The sequence below is a fragment of the Hibiscus syriacus genome, unplaced genomic scaffold (assembly GCF_006381635.1).
Source record: "Hibiscus syriacus cultivar Baekdansim isolate YM2019G1 unplaced genomic scaffold, ASM638163v2 tig00116962_pilon, whole genome shotgun sequence".
Taxonomy (NCBI): Eukaryota; Viridiplantae; Streptophyta; class Magnoliopsida; order Malvales; family Malvaceae; genus Hibiscus; species Hibiscus syriacus.
In genome coordinates, this window is record NW_024063488.1 from 5859145 (window position 1) to 5881646 (window position 22502).

A 22502-nucleotide genomic window follows, 5' to 3' on the forward strand; every position below is an offset into this window, starting at 1 on the left:
CATGGGCTTTTACATTTCACGTAGTCTATATCGCGTAGACATGTAAATTCTTACCTTTTCACATAGCTCATAATTTTTCTTGCATATTCATGTCATATAATGCATTTTATATGAATTCATGTCATGTCTCATAATACAAAATATGCTCATGTGCCAAGATATAAAATCTAGACTTATCACAAGTCTAGAATGGAGTATATTTCTATAATTATGATGCATATGCACTCACCTATATTTCTTTGCCTTCTCTTCGATCGATCCTACTTGTAGATTGTTCCCGAACTCGTATAGGCTCGGTATCTACATAAACATAATTTTCAAGATGATCATCAGATGTCTATGTCTGAAATTAATCTTTAATAGCTTACCAATTTAAGGAATTAATAGTTTAGTCTTTCTTTCTTTTCTCTTTTTTTTACATGGGGGAATCGGTTCCCCCCCTGGGGTATCGATTCCCCTCTAGCATTCTGAAAATTCATATTCGTTGAGGGGGTATCGATTCCCTTGAATGGGTACCGATTCCCCTAGCCCAGAAATCCTATTTTGAGCTCGAAAATCATCTCATTTCAGCTCAAACATACCTATTCACTCCCTTTAATACTCTAGCTTTCATACACTTACTTAAACTAATTATTATCCATTCAATACCTCTAAAACTAAAAAAAACTATCATCCATATAGAATTGAAGAATCTTACTCAAATTCCAACTTGTTCTAATTTCAATTCTATTACCTCATACTTCTTAATTAACTTATTGACAAGTCAAAAATCTTATTCAAACTTTAAAAACTCATCCATATCAAAATTTCATCTAAAAACTCATTTCCAAATCTATACCTAAAACACTTATCTTGTTGTCTTAATGTCATATAAGCTTTCCTTTAGCTTATATAACATCCAAACTTCCATTTCCAATCTAAAAATCAAAGAAACTACCAAGGTTCAGATTCTTACCTTAAACTTGGTCTTCACGTTTGGAAGAAGAGAAAAGTGAAGATAAGAAAGAAGGAAGAAGAGATGAGAGGATTCTGGAAACATTTGTTTCCTACTAATGCCCCACGTGGGTTATAATATAACCCCTTAAAATTTTTAATTATTATTATCTTTTCCTTGCAAATGACCATTTTGTCCTTAAATTCATTTCATATTTACTAACAATTATTTTTAACCTATATATATTTATTCTGCTTTAATCACCAAATTCTGAATTTTTTCAATTTAGTCACTAACCCGTTACTTAGGATGTTACAGATGGAATCGTGTGAGGGCCGTTGTTGAACCAGAGAAATCCCTTTTAGGGAAGCTACGTTGAAATGATTCTAGGGATTGGGCAGGAGAAAGGTGTGGAGCATTTATAGACCCTTTTGCGGCATTTTTTTAAAGAAACGCCGCAATAGGGTTTTTTTAGTGGCGTTTCTAAAAAACGCCACGATAAACAACATTTAGCGGTGTTTGTAGTAAAAACGCCGCTAAATGTTTACTATATTGCGACGCTTTTTGTACAAACGCCACTAAAAAAACCCTATTGCGGCGTTTCTTTGATAAACGCCACTAAATTACTTCTATATAGCGTCATTTGTTGAATAAACGCCACTATAAACAACATTATCGCGACGTTTTTATACAAACGCCGCAAAATTAACAAACTATTACGGCGTTTGTTGAAGAAACGTCACTATAAACAACTCTATTGCGGCGTTTTAGTTATAAACGCCGCTAAATTACTACTCTATTACGTCGTTTGTTTAAAAAAACGCCACTAAAGTATATTTTTTGGCAATTTTTTTATAAACGCCGTGAAATGCTTAAATTTTGTGGCGTTTTCTCCCTAGAAACGCCGCTATAGAACACTTTTGCTGTAGTGGTAGCATCTCCTGTGCCGATTCAATGTAATTAATGGTTATTGGCCGTAATTCTCACGTTGTATGCATAGATATTGACTAGTGAAGTCATACTTGTGTTTTCTTGGCAGACCAAGTCCAAGGATGGCCATATTTAATTTTTTGCTGCCTCCAAAACAACATTTTTGTTTGCACTTAAAGGCTTTGATAGTTCAGACGGTCTTTACATATTATGATATATGCTATAAGAAAGCTTTTACTTTCGTATACTATATTTTTAGGAGTTCTTGAACAACATGGACGATACTTTTTGCTACGATTTCAAATGCCAATTCCCTCGATTTCGCTGTATCACTTTTGCCAACAGAATTTTGAAGCTTTGGCTTTTCTCCTTCGTCCTCGTATCTCTTCTGATCGTCCTCTCTTATGGTGACCAGACCACGAAAGATAACAAGATTGTTAAAATCGGTGCGATCATCGATTTTCATTCGCGTAGTGGAAGAGAAGAGAAAACTGCACTGGATGTTGCGGTTGAAAGTTTCAATAACAACGATTCAAACAATCACAAACTATCCCTCTTTATTCAGGATTCTGGAAGAAATCCCTTCGTAGCTGCTACTGCTGGTAAGCCATTGTTCTATCTAAATAAATATGCTTGCCTTGTGTTAGTCTCAACTCTGAATCATCAGATTTCAATGGAACATTTACTAAATTTGATAACAGCTCAGAAATTGATCCAAGAAAAACAAGTTGAAGTGATCGTTGGCCTGGAGACATGGGAAGAAGCAGTTATGGTTGGTGATATTGGAGGCCGAGCTCAAGTTCCAGTTCTTTCTTTCGCAAAACCGGCCATCGCACCTCCATTAGCAACCACTCGCTGGCCCTTCTTGGTAACAATGGCTAACGAAGATTCTCATCAAATGGAATGCATTGCGGCTATCGTGGTTTATTCAGCTGGAAAAGGGTTATAGTTATTTACGAAGACGATGCCTTTAGTAGTGAATCTGGGAAGTTCGCTCTTTCTGAGACTCTTCAACATGTGGGCTCCGAGATTGAACACCGATTGGTTCTTCCTCCATTTTCTTCTCTGCCAAACCTAATATGAATGAAGTTGTCCAAGGGGAGGTGATGAAGCTACTCATCCCGGGTTTTTATTGTTCAATGACAATACATTTGTTTCAAAAAGCTAAGGAGAGTGGACTTGTGGGAACCAACTCAGCTTGGATAGTTACAGAGACCATCTCGAGTTACCTCGACTCTTTTAACAGTTCAGTAATTTCCTCATGGAAGGTACTTTAGGAATCAAGACCTACTATTCTGAGAATACTAGTCTTTACAAGAGATTTTATCCCAAGTTCCGGACAACTTTCAGAAATGAATATCATGAGGAAGATAATTTGCAACCAGGTCTTAACTCCTTACGGGCATATGATAGCATTGGAATCATTATGCAGGCTATGGAGGAATCAAAAAGTAATGAAAGCAGTCCAAGTGCTTTGTTGAAAAAAATAATTCAAGCAATTTTACAGGTTTAAGCGGTGAAATATGTTCAAAGAAGGCAAGCTGTCGCATGATCCTATACTAAGGATTGTGAACGTGGTTGGCAAAAAGTATAAAGAGTTGGATTCTGGTTGCCAGGATCGGGTTCTCAAGAAACCTTGTAGAGAAAACGAAACAGGTTATTGGTGATATATCTGAATCTTGGCTCGTAGAGTCACTGGCTGGTGATCCTAAGCTAGGTGTTCCAAAAGGATGGGCAATGCCCAGATAAAAAACTTTGATTATTGGAGTTCCAGCTAGACCTCATTTGAGAAATTTGTAAATTGAAGATGGTAAAATCCCGGCCAAAAGCACTATGATGGTTTCTGCATGAGCTTTTCTATGAAGTTCTTGGTGAGCTAGGCTATGATCTACCTTATCGATTGATCCCCACAATGGCACATAGATGAACTTGTAACAAGTCTACAACAAGGTAATATCTCTTTATCTTTGAATTCATGTTTCTCAATCTTTTTGTTAATAATATTTCTATTCAGTTTTAAAAATTAAAAAACGAGACAACTTATTTACTTAATTGAATACCCCTTGAACGTCTTTTTCTTATGTTTAAATTTCCTTGATTTTTTAATGATTCGGTTATACTTTTCTTCTTATGAGGTTTTTGTTTTTTTTCTTCTTGTGTACCAAATCAATGGAAGACTTATGATGCAGCTGTCGGTGACATACTATACTAGCTACGAGGGCAGATAGCTACGAGGGCGATTATGTGGAATTTACTCAGCCATATGCAGAGTCGGGGTTGTCCATGATAGTTCCGGCAAAGTCCGAGGACTCGGCATGGATTTTCTTGAAACCTTTCACGACGGAAATGTGGTTGGTCACCGCCTCCATCTTAATCTACACAATGTTCATTGTTTGGATGTTGGAGCACCAGTCCAACCCTGAGTTTAGCGGTCCCTGGAACAATCAGATTGGAACTGCACTTTGGTTCACTTTCTCCTCTCTTTTCTTCGCTCACAGTAAGTTTCATTGCCAAACCAAGAACTCTCGAATAGTATTAACGAGAGCATTAATGGTAATTGGACTAACCTATGGCTGACAGCAAAATATGGCATAAAATTCAAAGATAAAATAAATGAATGGTCCCCAATCCTACATTCAGCTTTTAAATTAAAACCATCCGTTCATATGCTTCCCTTGATTTGACTTTTGCAGGGGAGAAGATTTATAGTAACCTCACACGGTTGTGGTTGTGGTGTGGCTCTTTGTTGTGCTGGTTGAACTCAAGCTACACCGCTAGCTTAACATCAATGCTCACTGTCAAGCGATTGGGACCAAATATTAAAGATTGAATCGCTAAAGAAGGCCAACTTGAAAATTGGCTGTGATGGAGATTCATTTGTTAGGACATACTTGGAGCAGGTACTTGAGTTTAAAAGTTCTAACATTGAAAACGTCAACAGTCAATATAAGTATGAAGGGGAATTCAAGCAACCATATTGCTGCTGCTTTCTTGAACTACCTTATGGAAAAGTTTTCCTTCGTCAGTACTGCAACCAATTCACCACTTCCACACCTACCTACAGATTTGGTGGTCTAGGCTTTGTGAGTACATTATATTATTACTATAACTTAATACAAGAAATTACTAGGAAAAGATTAAAAAAGTTAAAAAAAAATTACTGAGAAAGAACTTGCGTAATTCTCTATGTAGGTATTTCAGAAAGGTTCTCCTATAGCTAAAGATGCTTCAAGAGCCATTTAAAGTTATCTGAAAATGGAACTCTGATGTCATTGGAAGAGAATGGTTTGCTCCTTCACTAGATTGTTCAGCCGATGTAACCGACACCAACAAAACCGATAGCTTGAGTGTCTGCAGTTTCTGGGGTCTCTACCTTGTATCTGGGCTACATCCACCATTTGTTTGCTATACTACCTCGTTCACTTGCTAAAGAAATATTACCATCGCCTAGGGGATGATGTAGATGGGAGTGTCTGGATCAAGGCAGTTCGAGTTGCCAAATATCTTTATCATGGGAATCTAGTTTCAATTCGAGAGAAAGCTTCAGTAGCTCCTTATCAACCACCAGATACCAATGAATGGAGCCCTTCAACGTCGGACTATGATCAGAGCCCAATTCACGCTAACATGGAGAATCCCAATGCATCACAAGCAGATACTGAGATTGTGATGCCGCTGCGAACTCAGAATGACAAAGGATCTATCATTGACTGAGTTTTTATTGATAGTTTGGTTCATATTTCATGTTCAATTAGGATTCCTGGTTCCTACAGTTGTAAGAAATTTGGAAATCAGGAGCCAAAATGTCTGTTAAACTCCTTCAATTAATCATCCATGCAAGCGCAAGAATGGCCAATAGATTGAAACTCTGGCAAGAAGACATTTCCAATGCTCTTTGTACTGCAAAAGCCAGATGCTTTGCCTTACTGCATTCATTGCTACAACAGGAATGATACAATAAACCATAACATGATTATGACAACTGTAGTATAGAAAACATTTTCCCTTTATGAACGGTGCCTGACGACAACCGGAGGTGCTGATCGGAGAATTACTGCATATTACAATTAAGTAGAATTTAGTTATCTAGAAAGGAACTTGGACTAGAAGAATATTAACAATGTAGGCCATCAGAAAAAAAAAATAGCGTTTCGGGCCAGCCAACACTGCTTTTTTTTTATAGCCCATTGTGCCTAACCAAATTGGCAATCAAAGTCCAATTATACTGCATAACTAATTAACTGCTCTAACCGCCTTAGTTAGTACCTGCCACTTCAGCAGCTTCAACATCCCTATGTCGAATCATAGGTTAAATAATATCACAAACTAATGAATTAACCCATCACAAAAATAAATCAATCGTCTTATTAGATGAAACCAGAAACTGTTTTCCCATCTTAGAAAAAAGTTTGTTGTTTAGGCCACCAAAATTTACATCTTGCAAGGAGGCCACCATCAACAAGGCAACAAAAGAACGGCTCCATCAAGACGGACAAACCGAATCTAATCAGGTTTAATTAATATATTAAAGAAACAAGCCTAACGACAATGTACTTCGTTTCACATTTCCTTGTTCTGAAATTTCCTATTAATTAAATTAATAAAAAAAATGTTTCTATTGGCCGAAAAATTTAAATAAAAATTGTTCCAGTTTGCCACTGCCAACTTGTCTTTTCAATAATCGAAACATTGGCTCTTCTGTTTTTGACAGGAAAACTCCGAGCAATCTCAGTTGCCCATGATTTTCATAATTTTTTTTAAAATGAAAGCATGGACTTTAAAACTGTCACAAGAGGTCATTATCTGGAAGTTAGAACTGGACCAGATTAACCATCATAACAGGCTATAAGACAATGAAAAAAGCAACAGAATTCGGCAGTTAAAAATCGGTTTTATACAAATGTAACATTACTCCCACACATGAAAGCCACAACCACACCTGATTTATATGCTGACACATCATTTTGCCTTTTTGCAGTTTCACCCACTCTCTAAAAGAGAAATACGTTTACTCAAACCACATTGGGAATTGGGACCAAAGTTCAAATGTGACAAAATCTGGGTTGTAAAATATGTTCATAAAGTATATAGAACATACTCGAATATGAGTTAATTAGACAAAAAATGAATATTGAGTTAAAAAAATAAGCATAATGACAATCCGTATTCAAATCTACAAGCCAAAAGTAAGAGCTTACCTTAGCTAGGAATGTATATTCTAATGTATAAAATTTAGTGGGTACAAAAAGAAAGGGAAAAAATGAAATTCGAGCGTGAGATGGTGCAAGCAGCTTTAATAGGGTCACAGGGAAAAGGTTACCTCGCACTCAAGACATGACTGAAAAGGGTAAGTAAAATAGCAATTAACGCATACCTATAGAGAGAGAATAAAAAGCAAATGCCTCTGAATCTGATTAATCTGTTTATCAAAAGAGTTATTTATGATTTGGTGATTTCCCTCGTTTGCACATGCATTGCATTTAAGAGCTCAAGGTTTGGTTGGCTAGTGGGGTTCAGTACGATCTCTAACCATTAGCTTCACTGCTTTTACCGAGCCTTCTGGTTTTTTTATATCATGTATTTGCGTCCTCACTGTTAATTAACTACCAAGATGCTAAAACCAAATCACTTGGTAAGAGAAAGATTACATATAAATCTACAAATTCCAACCATAAACCTGTTCAATATCATCTTAATGGTTATATATAAATAAATATATAGAAGAGGTAAACCTATATGTGAATTTTAATCATTACACGAACCCGTGAGGAATCATCGACATATCTATTATTGATTTCTAATATGGCTATGAATAAGCAGATCCTTGCTTATATTCTAGTCATAATCAGAATGTGTCAAAGGGCAATCTATTACTAGCTGAAAATCCCCTTTTCCCTAGCATTCATGTACTTTTGGGTTCACGGGAGTTGATTATCTTCGTTTATGGTTTAGGCAATTTGTCCCACTCCAAGCATATTTACACCTGGTCTAACACCTTTATATTCTCCACTACTATTGCATTATTTTTCCTGAGCTGCCGACCAAACAAACAATACAGTCATGTCTGTCCTTTCTCCATCTTCTTCTTCTTTATTCGTTTTCACTTGTTTTTCATCATTTTCTTTGTAACCCTAAACTCTCCAATAGTCTATCCATCACCACCAATGGCAAACGCCGCCCACGCCAGATTTCTGTCAATTATCATGCAAAATCATGCCTCAACAGCTCGTCAACTCCCAACAATTCAAGAAGCCCCTGTCTCTGCACCTGCAACTATTCGCTCTTCTTCCATGACTGCTTTGTTGAAGTAATGCTAATTATATGCAGTTATTGATTAGTTTTTACACATACATGCAAATATTAGCATCAATGCTACAATGGTCCCTGGGATTTCCAACCAGATAAGATTTAGCAGATGATTGATCTATGTTATATTTTGTAGGGCTGCGATGCGTCTATCCTTATAGCAACACAGCCTGGAAGTAAAATATTAGCAGAGAAAGATGCAGAGGACAACAAGGACCTGAGAACAGAGGGGTTTGATACAATAACAAGAGCCAAGACATTGGTGGAGAGCAAATGCCCTGGCATTGTTTCTTGCGCTGATATTCTTGCAATATCAACAGAGATTTTATCCATTTGGTTAGTTCAACCATTTTCACTCATTTTTACTGTCGATTGCTTCACATGCATTTGATATTATCTCTGTTACAAAAGGAAAAAGAAGAGAAAAAAAAGAAATTAATTTATATTTGTTTGCATGTTTTCCAATTTGGCTGATGCTTCTAGAGCCGAAGGATTGGTGAAAATTTTATATACTTATTTCTGCAGTACAGCTATACTTGAACAGTTCACGCTGTGTTCTAATAAGACACGAAAGATATTCATGTTTTATGGGCCTAATTTGTCAGCAACGAAAATTGTTCATTTACAGACAATGATCTACCGCTAAGCTTGTCCTGCCTGCTGTTGACTTGATCTTTATGTATCCAAGATTGTTAGATTTTATTATATCATTATCAATGTTAAGAAAATCGAATCTGTTGGTTTTATTATTATCTATTGGGCATTAGTTTTATGATGATCTGATATCGAAATTAAATGTGCTCCAGGCTGGGGGACCTTATTACCCGGTGAAGACAGGAAGGTGGGATGGGAAAATATCAATGGCATCCAGGGTACCCTACAACCTCCCACATGCAAATTCAAGCGTCGATCAACTGATCAAACTCTTTAGCTCGAAGGGGTTAAGTATCCAGGACTGGTTGTGCTCTCGGGAGCGCACACTATCGGCTTTGCCCACTGCAATAACTTTTTGGACCGACTCTACAATTATAAAGGCACTAAGCAGGCTGATCCCTCCATTGATCCAAGGCTACTAAAGGCCCTGAAAATGTCATGCCCACAAGTTGCTGGCAATACTGACATTGTGGCTCCATTGACGTCACTACCCCATTTGCATTCGACCATGCTTATTACGCAAATTTACAGATCAAATTGGGGCTTTTAGCTTCGGACCAAGGTCTGTTTTTGGACCAGAGGACGAAGCCTATAGTACAATCTTTTGGTCAAGACAAGGCCAAGTTCTTCCAGGCCTTCTCGGCGGCTATGGACAAAATGGGCTCAATTGGTGTCAAAAGGGGAAGAAGACATGGAGAGAAACGGAAAGTTTGTAGTATGCACATGTGAAGCAGCTTGTTTCCTCTCTCCTTTTTTTGGTTTTCCCCCTTTCAGATTGCTTTTGAGTTGTAGGCTCTTTTATTTATTGATTGGGATTGTGTGCATATCTAGAGAATTGAATCGGGGCTCGGGAGATGGGACATTTTATTTCCATTACCTCTCAAATGTTTTCTTTTTTTGAAGTATCTTAGCAGGAAATTTGGTAGATTTCACCATTAAACTGATGCTCCTGTTTCATTTTAAGTTACTATTTCCTTTACATAAACTACCAAAACGGAGTGTACCCAAAAAAAAACTACCAAAACGGACATATTTGACCTTCAAAATCATAAAGCGTCTTCAGATTTAGAGTCAAAATTTGAAGTAGTTATTGTTATGTGTGCTTTAGAAAACGCTTTCACGATAATTGCGCTCGTAAAACCTTAAAAAGAATAGAAGATGGTAAAAATCAAGTTGTAAATTCATGTTCAACTTAATATTAATCTCCTGTTTTGCTTTTATCAAATTATTTTGTTAAACTATAGATTACATCACACGCATTATGTGAATGATTTCTAATGCTTTGATAAGATGCATATTAGACATATATTCTATGATATTTTCCTCATATTTGAATAACTAAAATGGCTTAAATCATGGATTTTAATTATATTTCGTATTTTGTGGATTAGGTTGAAGATTTAGATAAAACAAGTTGAAAATCTAATGATTAACATGATCTTCGCAAAATCCCCAAATTAAGAAAGAAAAATCGGAATTCAAAAAGTTGACAAGACCAAAAGAGGTTTTCACATAAGGCATGGGCACGGCTTATTCATCATGAGCTATCGCATAAGAAGTCTTCAGTTAAGGCGTGGGCTCGCCTTACCAGTATGTACAACCCTAAATTAGGGTTACGAATTTACAAGAGAAAAAGAGTTTAATGACGGCTGGAAGACTCTTTTGAATTATTCTTATCTTTAGAAAAGTATGATGGTATTTAAAATTCATATTTTTGTGGGATCTTCTTCAAGGGAAACTTCCTTATCTAGAGTCGGAAAATCCTTATAAAAGGGGAGCTAGGGCATCAAATTTTCATTAGGTTTTCTTTAAGTTTTTCTTTTGGTGTTCTTTCAATTATGAGTGGCTAAATACTTTTGTTCCAACTGGAGGATAATTGAAGTTTTGGTTCTTCAAGGATTGTGAGATCTAAATAATTTTCATTGTTCTTTTACTTCTTTGTTATTTATATATCTTCTGTTTTTATTAAGAATTATTGTCTTGATTGATTGTGTAAAGGGCCCGTTGTTCAATTATCAGGTTGATAAATTGTCATTTAGAACTTTAAATCCGTAATTGTTTAAACGTTCTAATAATAGTGATAAAGTAACATAGTTGATTTTGATTATGTTATGAAGGTATATAACCTAGTCTAAATGAATCGCGCTTGTGTATTCATTGGCTAGAATTGGTGGTCCCTCTAGTGGTTAATGTTGTTGGTAGATTAAATCTTAAGAGATTGTCTAGGATTGTTCATTAACAAGGGAAATAATCAAAGAGCTTCTCTTGATTATCGAGAAACTAAGGAGAGACGGGTTGTTAGAGCTTCTTAATAACCATAAACAATTTAGTGAAAAGTAGAAGATTTTATCATTGCATCTATGATCAATTCTCTGAACCAATTCTGAAATAATACATTTAGTTGGATATTTTATTGATATTGATCTCTTTAAATTTTTAGTTGATTTTAAATGCTTTTTCTTTTTGATTTTTTATCAATTTTAAAATCCCTTTTATTTGTTTTAATTTTCATTAAAATAAGTTTATCCATTCCCTATGGATTTGACCTTGCTTACCGCTACTACAAATTTATATTTCTAAAAGCAAATATTATTATTTGTTGTATTCGACACCCACCTTGCTTTTATCAGTTTTTATTCAGTTATAAACAAAGCAAAATAATGCAATATTTAAAATGGAACGACTTTACGAAAATAAATATCATGATTCATGAATAGGTTTTTTTTTTCTAATATTAAGTATTCACGCCCTGCATTTATTGTTTTATTGGGTCGAGTAGCTTAACGCATTATGACAACCAAAAAAATCGGAACAACACTAAAAACAACTACTTCTGCCGCCAGAAATTCAATCCATACAGTGCATGACCAACAGGGCTTCAAAATTCAATGGAAAACCTATAAATTTAAAAAATAAGATCCCAAATTTTAATATTCTTTTCTTAAAAAAGGATGGGTATATAATTTTTTCGCTTAACATATTAATCTAAATTTAATTATTTCTCCAAAATAAATAGATACACTTGAGTCCTAGCAGCTTAGTGCATCCACTGCTGAAAACGATAATAGCTGTTTTGTTTACCTACGATGAAGATCAAAAGGATCCATAATTTTTAACTTTGAATTTTGACTTTTTAATTTAATGTGGTCTAAATATATTAGACTAAACTTCACGTGGATCATCCAAATGAAGCATGAATCCAACACCATAGTAGGGATTGAGCGGCTTTTAAGATATATATTTATATACATGAATTCACACAATACAATGAGTGGGACAGTCGTCACTAAAAATTTAAAATTATCATATATTTTAAATTTTTCTATGTATGTTCTATTGACAATATGTTTTCTTTCCCTGAAATTTTATAAGTTTATTCCCTCCTAAAATTGTAAAAAAGCATCACCTAATATAAAATTTTATGTTCGTTTATATATATATATTGTGGTAGTTGGCGTGGCCAGTTTAAACCAAAGAGTAGTGCAAACGCAATCAATAAGCTACATTTTGGTTAGAACCAATCCGGCATTTAGGGCAAGCAAATCAGATGATTTGGAGCCAGCATTTTCGATTTTATATGTGTCAACGCGTTGCCAATAGAAACAAGCGTCTTTTTCAAGGATGCTTCAGACCACCTGAAGATATCTTTAAATCTATCAAAGAGATAGTAGGGATTCAATTCAGAGAAAAGAAAATTAACCAATTAAATTATGTTAATATTCAACTTTATAATGCTTGAGTATAGGTTAACCGATAATTCTTCTGTATGTAGGCTGTAATTAGTTTGATTCGTATCTGTTACTGGAAGTGCTTGTACCAGACTTTGGTTCTTGAATAATAAATTCAATTTATCCAAATATATATATATATATATATGGCAACGGCTAGATACCCAACATTTTACACTGTTTCCACCCTTTAAATTTCCAACGGATCCAAATTTAAATAATATGTTCTTGGACAAGGAGAGGTCCACTTTAATTATTTGCTCTACTCTTTAATAAGCACTATATATCATTAATACTACGTTTGATTATAGATTTAACTTAAGGTGTTAACAATTTCTAAAGTAATGGTTAAAATTCTCAGTTCACACTCTTTCTTTCTGGTTATAGGATTAATATTCATATGAACAAAATTTTATTTTTCCCCCTTTAAATAGAAATTGTTCAAAAAAATAGTAACATAAAAAAATTCAATTATTATATAATTTTGAAAATAATTTATGTGATATAAAGCATAATTAGTATACTATAAATTTAAAATTGGAATGATGATAAAAATTCAAATAAATACTAATATAGCCTTAAAATAAATGAAATTATTTTTTTACTAATTCATATTGATGAGTGTATGTTTTAGAAGGTTCAGTCAGTAGCAGTTTCTAGAAGATTTAGTAGTACCTTCTAAAAGGTGGACGGGCATAGATATCTTAAGAGAATTTGTTTTTCAAATTTAAAGTTTGAATTTGAAAACATTTTGAAATTATCTTTAGGATTATTTTTATTTTTTCATATTTCTAGGATTTTAGAAGCTATAAATACCCTTGGGATAAGACTCATAACACACTTGTTTTTAGATTCAGTAACTTTCGGTGATTTCGTTTTTTATAAAAAAAGTTTTGTTCTTCTTCTTTCGTTTTCATTTTTTTATTTTTATTTTTAATTTTATTTTTTAAAATGCTAAGTACGACTCTTGTCATGCTTAGCTAATTTTCTATAAGTCAAAAGGCTAAGCAATGACTTGATTCAATATGTGAGAATTGAAAAGCACTTGACATCTTTAGGATGTCATTCTCATTTTTCTGGAAACTTGGATAGGTAATCGACCTATCCTTTAAAATCAAAACACTTTCATTTCAATAAATCGACATTGGTTTGAATGTTGTTCTGATTTAAAGTTTGGAGGAAAGATCGGTGAGTAGTATATCCGATTTCCTGTTAACACACTTAGCGGCAATCTGTTAAGGAAAACTGAGATCGGATTCGATTCTCAGCGACACAACATAGTCCGAGTCGGACTTTTTCCAAACTAAAATTTTTGTGCTAAGGACAATTATCATAGTTGGTTCAATTAAAAGCTTGAGTTCCAAAGATTGGCCTTGGGAAAATCGATTACAGAAGTGAAAAGCAAGTTATAAGGTTTGAGCATTTCAAACTGTAACCGATGTGAATCACGAAGTAAAAATCCATTTCAATGATCAGAAACGAATTGAATCAAAGCGATGTTTGAGGCTGCTTTTTACCATAGTTATTTTCAAATTTACATTTCTATCTTCTTTATTTTCACTATAAATTACTTTTTCCTATCCAATTCTTTTTCCATCAAAACCCCCCCATTTATTCTATTTTATTGCAGATTGCTTGGATCATAGATAACTCAAACTTAAATTTGAGAATTTTCTAAGTCCTTGTGGATCGACTATTACTTTTTTTTACTACTCTTTTCCTTAATTTTTTTTAGAATAACTTCTCACATATACTAAATTATGTTGATTTCTATACAGACTATCATTAAATCTTCACACAATCATTTTTCATGCTGATGGTTGTCTAATTTGGTGGAATTTACATGGCGAATAAGGACCTCACCTAATAACATGCCTTTTAGATATTAATTACTCATGATATGTTGTCAAAACCAAACCTTGATTTTTATTTTGCTTAAAAATATATCTATATTCGGCATAGATTTTTTTAATTAAAAAATAATTATAAAATAGTATCAATTTAAAAACTTTTTAAACTGTAAACATTAAAATTTATTTGGATTAGTTTGGTTTATCATTTCATTATATTTGAATTTAAATAATTTAATTATTGAGTGAATTGATTTTAAATCTAGTTCTTGAACTTGGTTAATTTTTTAATTTATTATTAAAAAATAAATCAATTTCAAACCTCTAAATTTGAAATGAACAGATATAAATAATGGAATTCAATGTTCTTTTATTCAAATAGAGCCCCTAATTTTATTAAAAAGAAAAAGATATTCAAAATTATAAAGAAGTTCAAAAACTAAACAATTATTAGAATATTTTTCAATAACAATTAATACAATAAATTAGTTTCTCGAAATCATTCAATGATTATACAATGAAAAAGTTAAAACTCATCCAAGAAACTCGAATAAAATATAGATTCGAATAAATTTGACTGCATCGAGAAATGAACCACAACATGGGATTAAAATAGTAAAAGACCAACGATAACAACAAATCAGAATCGAGCGTTGTGAGAAACTATCTATGAACGCAAATCACGTGTCCAAGTCCAATCCGAGGGTCCAAAGTAGGGAAGATCAACGGAATAACAAATATGTATCATCTTGATCAGTTAAGACGATATAAAATACAACCTTAAAAAAATAGACAAACGATAAAGAACATACCATACAAACATAATTATTAGAAAGTAAAAAATACAAAACGTAAATATGCATATAAAAATTAAATGAAAAATCAAGAATTCAGGAAATCGACTACCATCACTAAGTCTTGTGTCAGTCACCTTTGAAACCAAGTGAAAAAAAAAAAAATGCTGCCAGGGGAGGAAACAATAGACGCTAGGGTTTTTCATCTGACAATTTACAAAGAGAAGTTTAAAGCTCAATTTATAATTAAAAGGATAAAGTTGACTATGAGAGTTTAAATTATTTTTCATTAAACAAATTCATGTAATATGATTTTTATTTTAAATTAAAATTGAATCACTGTTCAAATTATGACTTTGGAATCGAGGTACTGGAAAGATTCGTATGACTTGATATCCGCTGGATTACAATCCTCCTCAACATCTACGTACTCATTTCCTGCAACGTGGTTTCCACCGAGTGGAAAATTAAAAATCTGGTTAATAGAACATCCATTATCAACCTTACAAGTCCTACAGTATTATGGCAGTAAGTGTTAAAAGCCAATATTTAATGCAATTATTTTTCTACCTAGCAATTCTCTCTAATTTGGTGGATGCTGTTAAATGTTTCAACCAACACCAACCAGACCGTCTGAGGCCTATTTAAGTTTGCAAGTTCATCAGTGAAAGAATAACATACCGGAGGTGGTTCCCTTTCCAAACTTGAGCAAGCCAGATATAGCTCCAAAAAATGGCGAGGAGAGCAGTTGTTTTGGCGCTAGCCTTGGCCGCTGTTATGCCACTGCTCTCAGGAGGTTTGGATAATCAACAAGTAAAGCTACTGGCAGCTAAATTCAACGTGACTTGTGTGGTAGTGTTCGGAGACTCGAGTGTCGATCCAGGCAACAACAACTATATCGCGACGCCCATGAAGGGTAATTTCTTCCCTTATGGGAAAGACTTCTTCAGAGGCCGCCCAACTGGACGCTTCAGCAATGGAAGGCTAGCCACAGATTTTATTGGTAATTTACTTTCGTATATATTTTATCATGGTACAAAAAATCCCGTCTCGGGTAGGCGGTATTACGTAAAACCTTTTTCAAATCGTTGGTTCAATTACCGATGATGCTTTCATATGTTAAAAATCATATATGATTGCAGCTGATGACAAGCTTCGTATTGTATTATTGTTTGGAGCTAACTATTTAGTCGATCACCTTCGATATTCTTTGGCCAAACATCTTTGTCAATTCAAAAGCAGTGAAAACTGCAAATATTCCCTGTTTCATGCATGATTAGTTTAATATTGATGATCTCATCTTCTGTTTATTAATAATTGATCAGCTGAAGCTTTGGGTTACTCTAAAGCAATTCGACCCTTCCTTCACAAGAGATTGAGACCAGTTGATATCTTACACGGTGTTAGTTTCGCATCTGCTGCTTCTGGTTATGATGAGCTCACTGCCAATCTCTCTGTCAGTTTTAAATTTCGTCCCTCTCATTACCATAAATATATGTATATATTATATTTTCCCTTTTGGTTTTTGTTGGTGAAACAGAATGTGCTGCCGCTTTCGAAGCAGCTGGAGTATTTCAGGGAATATAAGATGCGGTTGAGGCAAATGGTTGGAGGGAGGAAAGCAGAAAGTATTATAAAAAATGCGGTAGCTGTGTTGAGTATGGGCACAAATGATTTTCTTCAAAACTACTACTTAGAACCCATTCGCCCCAAGCAGTATACTTTGGAAGAGTATCAAAATTACTTGGCCTCTTGTATGTCTGAAGACGTTAAGGTGCCTTGCTCTCTCTCTCTGCTATAACATAGTCTATATCTTATGTTGAGCACTAACATTCAACCATTCTGAACTTCCATTACACTTGAAGATTAGTTGAAAGAGTTACACTTTACAGATCTGTTGGTTTCTTATTCTTACAGACGATGCGAAGTCTTGGAATTACAAGATTAGTGGTAGTTGGGGTGCCTGCCCTGGGTTGTATGCCCCTTATCAAGACTCTAATGAACCAGGAAACATGTGTGGAGAAGTATAACAATTTCTCCTCATCATTCAATTCCAAGCTAAATGTGAAGTTGAATATCGCCAGGAAAACGTTAGGGATGAAATTGGCTACGTCGACGCTTACGGTATCTTTCAGGATGCTGTCAATAACCCAGAAAAACATGGTTAGCTTTTAATCTATCCCTTCTATTTCTTCTTCATTTAGTTAAAGATGCAGAAGATAAGGTAGTAATACTAATCAATTTTCTTTGGGGGGGGGGATTGAAAAATGACAGGTTTGATTGAGACATCCAAAGGGTGTTGCGGGACGGGGACTGTAGAGTATGGAGATACATGCAAGGGCATGAGCACATGTGCTGATGCATCAAAATATATATTCTGGGATGCTGTTCATCCCACTGAAAGAATGTATGAAATAATTGCTGGCCAGGCCATTGAATCTCTCCGGAAACAGCTCATGGCCTAGCTACAACTTTAGGTGGATCCACGACTTGAAGAACACTCTCTACCGCTTAAAGTTGTAGATAATTGTATATTTAAAACAAGTTGGACCATGAATAAAATACCAAATTTAAACCCCAAGCAAGTACCTCACCCGTTACCGCTTACCTCTCACCCTTCTCAAATATAATTTTTTATCAGGTAAATAACGTCAACGTTCATTAGAATTTGAATTAATTTCTCTTTCTATCATTAAAATTTAAAAAGTTACATTTAAACTATTGATAGTATTATTTTGTCATCACTTAATTAAACTATTGATAGTATTTGATCGATAAATTATTAAATATTATTATATTAATAACGACAACCTGACATGACACATTAAAAAAATTATTCTTTAATAAATTAATATCTTCAAATAAGATAATGATATATGTCAATGTCTTATTAATAAGAAAATGTTAAAAAAATATAAAATGTAAGTAAATTATTATATTTATACAATTTATTTTAAAAAATATAAAAATTTTATTATATTATAAAATAAATATTTTCATTTTTAAAATAATTTAATATTAATTTTATTAAAATATATAAATATACTAATATCATCTTCATCTATATTATTATATTTATTTCGTGAATTTTACTTTAAAATAACAATAATATATTAATATCATCCATATGCATAATTTATACATTCGTGCATTAGATAAAGATATTAGTGAAATATTATTATATTTATACAATTTATTTGAGTTTATATATAATTGAAAACCATATAGATTTTAAGTTATGCATACAATTATTCACGTGCTATGCTCAAGTATACGAACTCGTTTATTTATAAGTCTTTAATCGATTTTTTGTTTATTTATTAATGATGTGACGTCGTATAATCTATCAATGGTGTGTGAGATTCATCATCAGCAATAAATTAAATAGTATTTATTTGAAAAAAATATAATTTGTTTACGTTTATATTATTTTCGTGACGTCGTCTATAAGAACAATTAAGTTGTTTTACATAAAATAAAAATCTAATATATACTTAAATTTCAAAAGTATAAGGGAAATTATTTTAATTTAATTAATATTTAAATTGAAAAACTTAAAATATTATTATATAAAAAAGTGTGACAACCCAAGCCATTAATGGCTCTATCCCTGGCTATGCGCCATATCCAAAACATGATAAATCTAATTGCAGACGAATTTAATTTAGTGTACAAAATGAATTAATTTTGCATCAGAGGTAATAGTTGAACGCATCTGCTCTAGTTATGATTCATAAAGCTTTTTTTTTTTACTGAAAATTTCAGTCACATATAAAATTCTCAATAATTTATGTTGCATTGAATTTACATGTGGCCAAAAGAAATTAAATGTGACCCATCACTTAATGGACTACTTCACCAGAACATGCAAAAGAAAAGAAAAAAAGAGAAATATTAGCGCTAATTTTAATTATATCACGGATGAATCAACAAGATATCAGTCCCGAATCAATAAATCGATGATAGAACGATTAGCCTCAAATAATTTTGTGTATGTCTTCTCAGTAGGGTGAATTGAATCGAAAAATACATATTTTGACGCATCAGAACACACAAATGATTCCGGATTACACAAAAATCCTGCTTCCAAGAAACCACTCCCACAGCAACCGTGGCTAACCTCGTCGAAATCTACAGAGAAGTTAAGAGGAAAATGGAAATATAATTGCAAAGAAGAAACCACTATGCTTTTTAGGACAAAATAGAAGATTATGCTTACCATGTTTTCCAAGGCCTTGAATCATGTCAACCAATGGTGTGAAAATGTCGATATAAGTGATTTTTGCACCGAGATGAGCTAATCTACCCTGCATGGAGTTCAGTTCAATTTGGAGCATTTGGTTATATTCCATTCCGGCCCGAGAAAAATTTTCAATGCAACCACGTTCCAGGGTGGCATTTCCGGAATTGAGGGTGATGACAACCGGCAAACAGCCCATAGGGGGCAGTCCTGTAACGGCGATTCTCCGAGCTCCTTCATCCCATAAATCCTGTCTGACTAATAAAAATCAATTCTTCCAAGTTGCAGGGCTTGAAAATCTATATTTAAGCGACTTCTTAAAGACTACCCATAAAGTTGATTACAATAAAATAAAGTCAGACAATGGAAGAATTGGCTGGTGCTCATACGGATACTAACCATGTAGTTAATGTTAGGACCCCATGCATTCCTAAAGATCCTTTTTCTATGACAAGTAGGTTCAGAGTCCTCAGACTCGACTCCCATTTATCATACAGCCTTAACTAGCTTTAAATTATCCAACAAATATTTGTACGGATGTAGCCAATTTTAATTCATGCTCGATTAGTTGACTTTTTGGGTAAAAGTATGGCAGGAATACATTTTCTATCTACTTTTATATAATCTAATTTCAATCTAGGTAAAAACCAAACGATCTCAATAGTTAAATGATTTGTTATTATCTCTTGAGACTCGAGTTCGAGCACCGCATATGCATGAGTATGAACGTTCATTATCAAAATATTGAGAATCTTTAAACATATACTATATTGAATTCACCCTAGATTATCAAAATAAATAATTAATTTCAATCTCTGTCCACATATTAAACACAACTATTTATATCACTAAAAAATATTGAAGATATTTCTACTCATTTTAAAATTACAAGATTAAAATACGCTCGATGCTATATTGTTATAAATAGGAAATTTTGATTCGTTAAATCAAGTATTATGTTATGATATCCTTAATAATTGTAGCAGTTCTTAAGCCAAACCTGTAGGAGTTGCTTCATATTGTGCATCACGAACAGTTGATAGGCTGACACAGAATACTCCTTTCGTCGAATTGGTAAGGTGAAATAGTTTACTACGAAGTCATTAGTGCCAGAACTGATGAGAAACACGGCGGCTTTGATATTAGCTTCCATCCTTTCCTTTCCAATGGCAGATTGCTGTCGTTTTTTATACTCCTTAAAATACTCTAGCTGCTTGGTAATGAAATCACGCTCTGGGATTCAAAAATTAATATTCAAACTTAGTTGATTTAAAAAAGACAAAAAATAACTAAATAAGGCACAAAGGAATTTATTAATCTTATTTGCGAAGTTCAGAGATTCTATAATTACTATATCGAATAATAATTCATAAATTATAGTATATCAAAGGAAAAAGGAAAGGGAGAGATGCCAACAGCTATCTGTGCTGTAAGTGGATCCAATCCGGTGCCGGCGGAGGCGAAGCTAACTCCTGTCATCAGCTCCTCAATGCTAAGTTTGGGATCCAAATATGGTGGTAAATATTCTTTATCCCTATATGAAGCTGCCCATATGGACCAAAATAATCAAAGCAAGCTATACAACGAACTCACATATATTTGCAGCATATAATGCTACATACGTGCCAAAATAAAAGAATACCAAGTACCACGATTCATTTCAATGAATAATTATCAACCTACCAATGAGATCGGTGGTCAGCTTCCCGTTAGTAAACCTTCCGGTCGGAGTTTGGCCTCTAAAATCCTTTCCGTAGGGAGGGAAATTGCTCCTAAAGAGGGTCTGCACAAAGTTGTTGTTCCCAGGATCCACCGTCGAATCTCCAAAGACAAAAACAGACGAAATGTTGTTGTGAAGGGCCTTGCAATGTCGAAGCTTCAACATCCGCAACGAAAAAAAATGACATGCAGAGAGAGAAAACAGCAAGAAAAGGAAGATAATATGCATGAGATTCCATGTGACCAGATAGTTTTGATTTTCGGAATTGAGCAATATTATATATTGTGGACTGATTTATGACTTTTGAGCATATAGGATAAGCTTGTTTTTATATACACTCCCATTAGCGAGTGTCATTTTTTTTTAAAATTAAGTTGGGCCAGGCTCAAGAACCAGCTGAAGTTTCTCGACAAAACCAGCGTAGTCAATGTACAGTGCGATTCGTCACTGTTTCTATTTTAGTTTGGTTGTTGCAGTTTGGAAACCTAACGTTTCCAGATAAGTCTAAAGCTTCTCAACTACTAAATATACAGAAAATATTTCCAAATTAACTAGAAAGGGGCTTTTCACAAAATTAGTCAGTGAAAGTTGTGCTGAATATGTTATACATAAGAAGTAACTATATTGTACTGAACATTAACTATAAGAAGATGGTAGGTACCAATTAGTGAAGGGACGTTCAATATCAAATATATATTATGTTTTATACTTAGTACTAAAGATGTGGAGCCACTTGATAGGAGGAAACACGAGAAGATAAAAAAACAGTTGAGAATTGGTGAGGATGATGATCCATAAACATAATACTAGGAAGTTTCCTTCTGCAGTGAGCTACGGGGAGGGCAAACGCTGGTGCTTGCTGAGCAGATTCCTGTATTTTTTTAGTTGCTTCCAAAAGAATTCATCACCAAAAACATTAAAGTTATTAATAATATTTAGACAGACAGCTAAATTTTCAAGCCAATCGGATTGAAAATGTATTGCCATAATAGCTTATGGGCCACTGCGAAGTGTCTCCACTCTGCGGTTGAAGCAAGTGCCCCTCATATGGAAAGCATAATTTAATGGGAGAAATTCTAAAAAAGGAGAGAATAATGTGATTTTCCCAACTTTTCATTTTAGAAAACAGCTTTCCTTTTCCCTCCTTGTTCCAAAGTTTGATTTAACTAATTTAGATTGATCTAGGTCGCACACTTGGTTGTGATGGGTAAGTTTTCTAGCGATAATTTTTTGCATACACAACCTGATAAAGCGATATCAAGTTACTTATCACTTAAATCAACTCCCATTAGTATAGAATTAGTAGTTTTTGATGAGATTAATAGTATAATTATACTATTATATTA

General features: G+C 34.0%; 4 pseudogenes; 3 read left to right on the forward strand and 1 right to left on the reverse strand.

Annotated features, from left to right (window-relative positions):
• Positions 1 to 2134: 2134 nt before the first annotated feature.
• LOC120190481 lies at positions 2135 to 5754 on the forward strand (annotated as a pseudogene).
• A 2170-nt stretch (positions 5755 to 7924) lies between these two features.
• Positions 7925 to 9581, forward strand: LOC120190540 (annotated as a pseudogene).
• Positions 9582 to 15887: 6306 nt separating this feature from the next.
• LOC120190337 lies at positions 15888 to 17723 on the forward strand (annotated as a pseudogene).
• Positions 17724 to 19101: 1378 nt separating this feature from the next.
• Positions 19102 to 21434, reverse strand: LOC120190172 (annotated as a pseudogene).
• Between the last annotated feature and the right edge of the window lie 1068 nt (positions 21435 to 22502).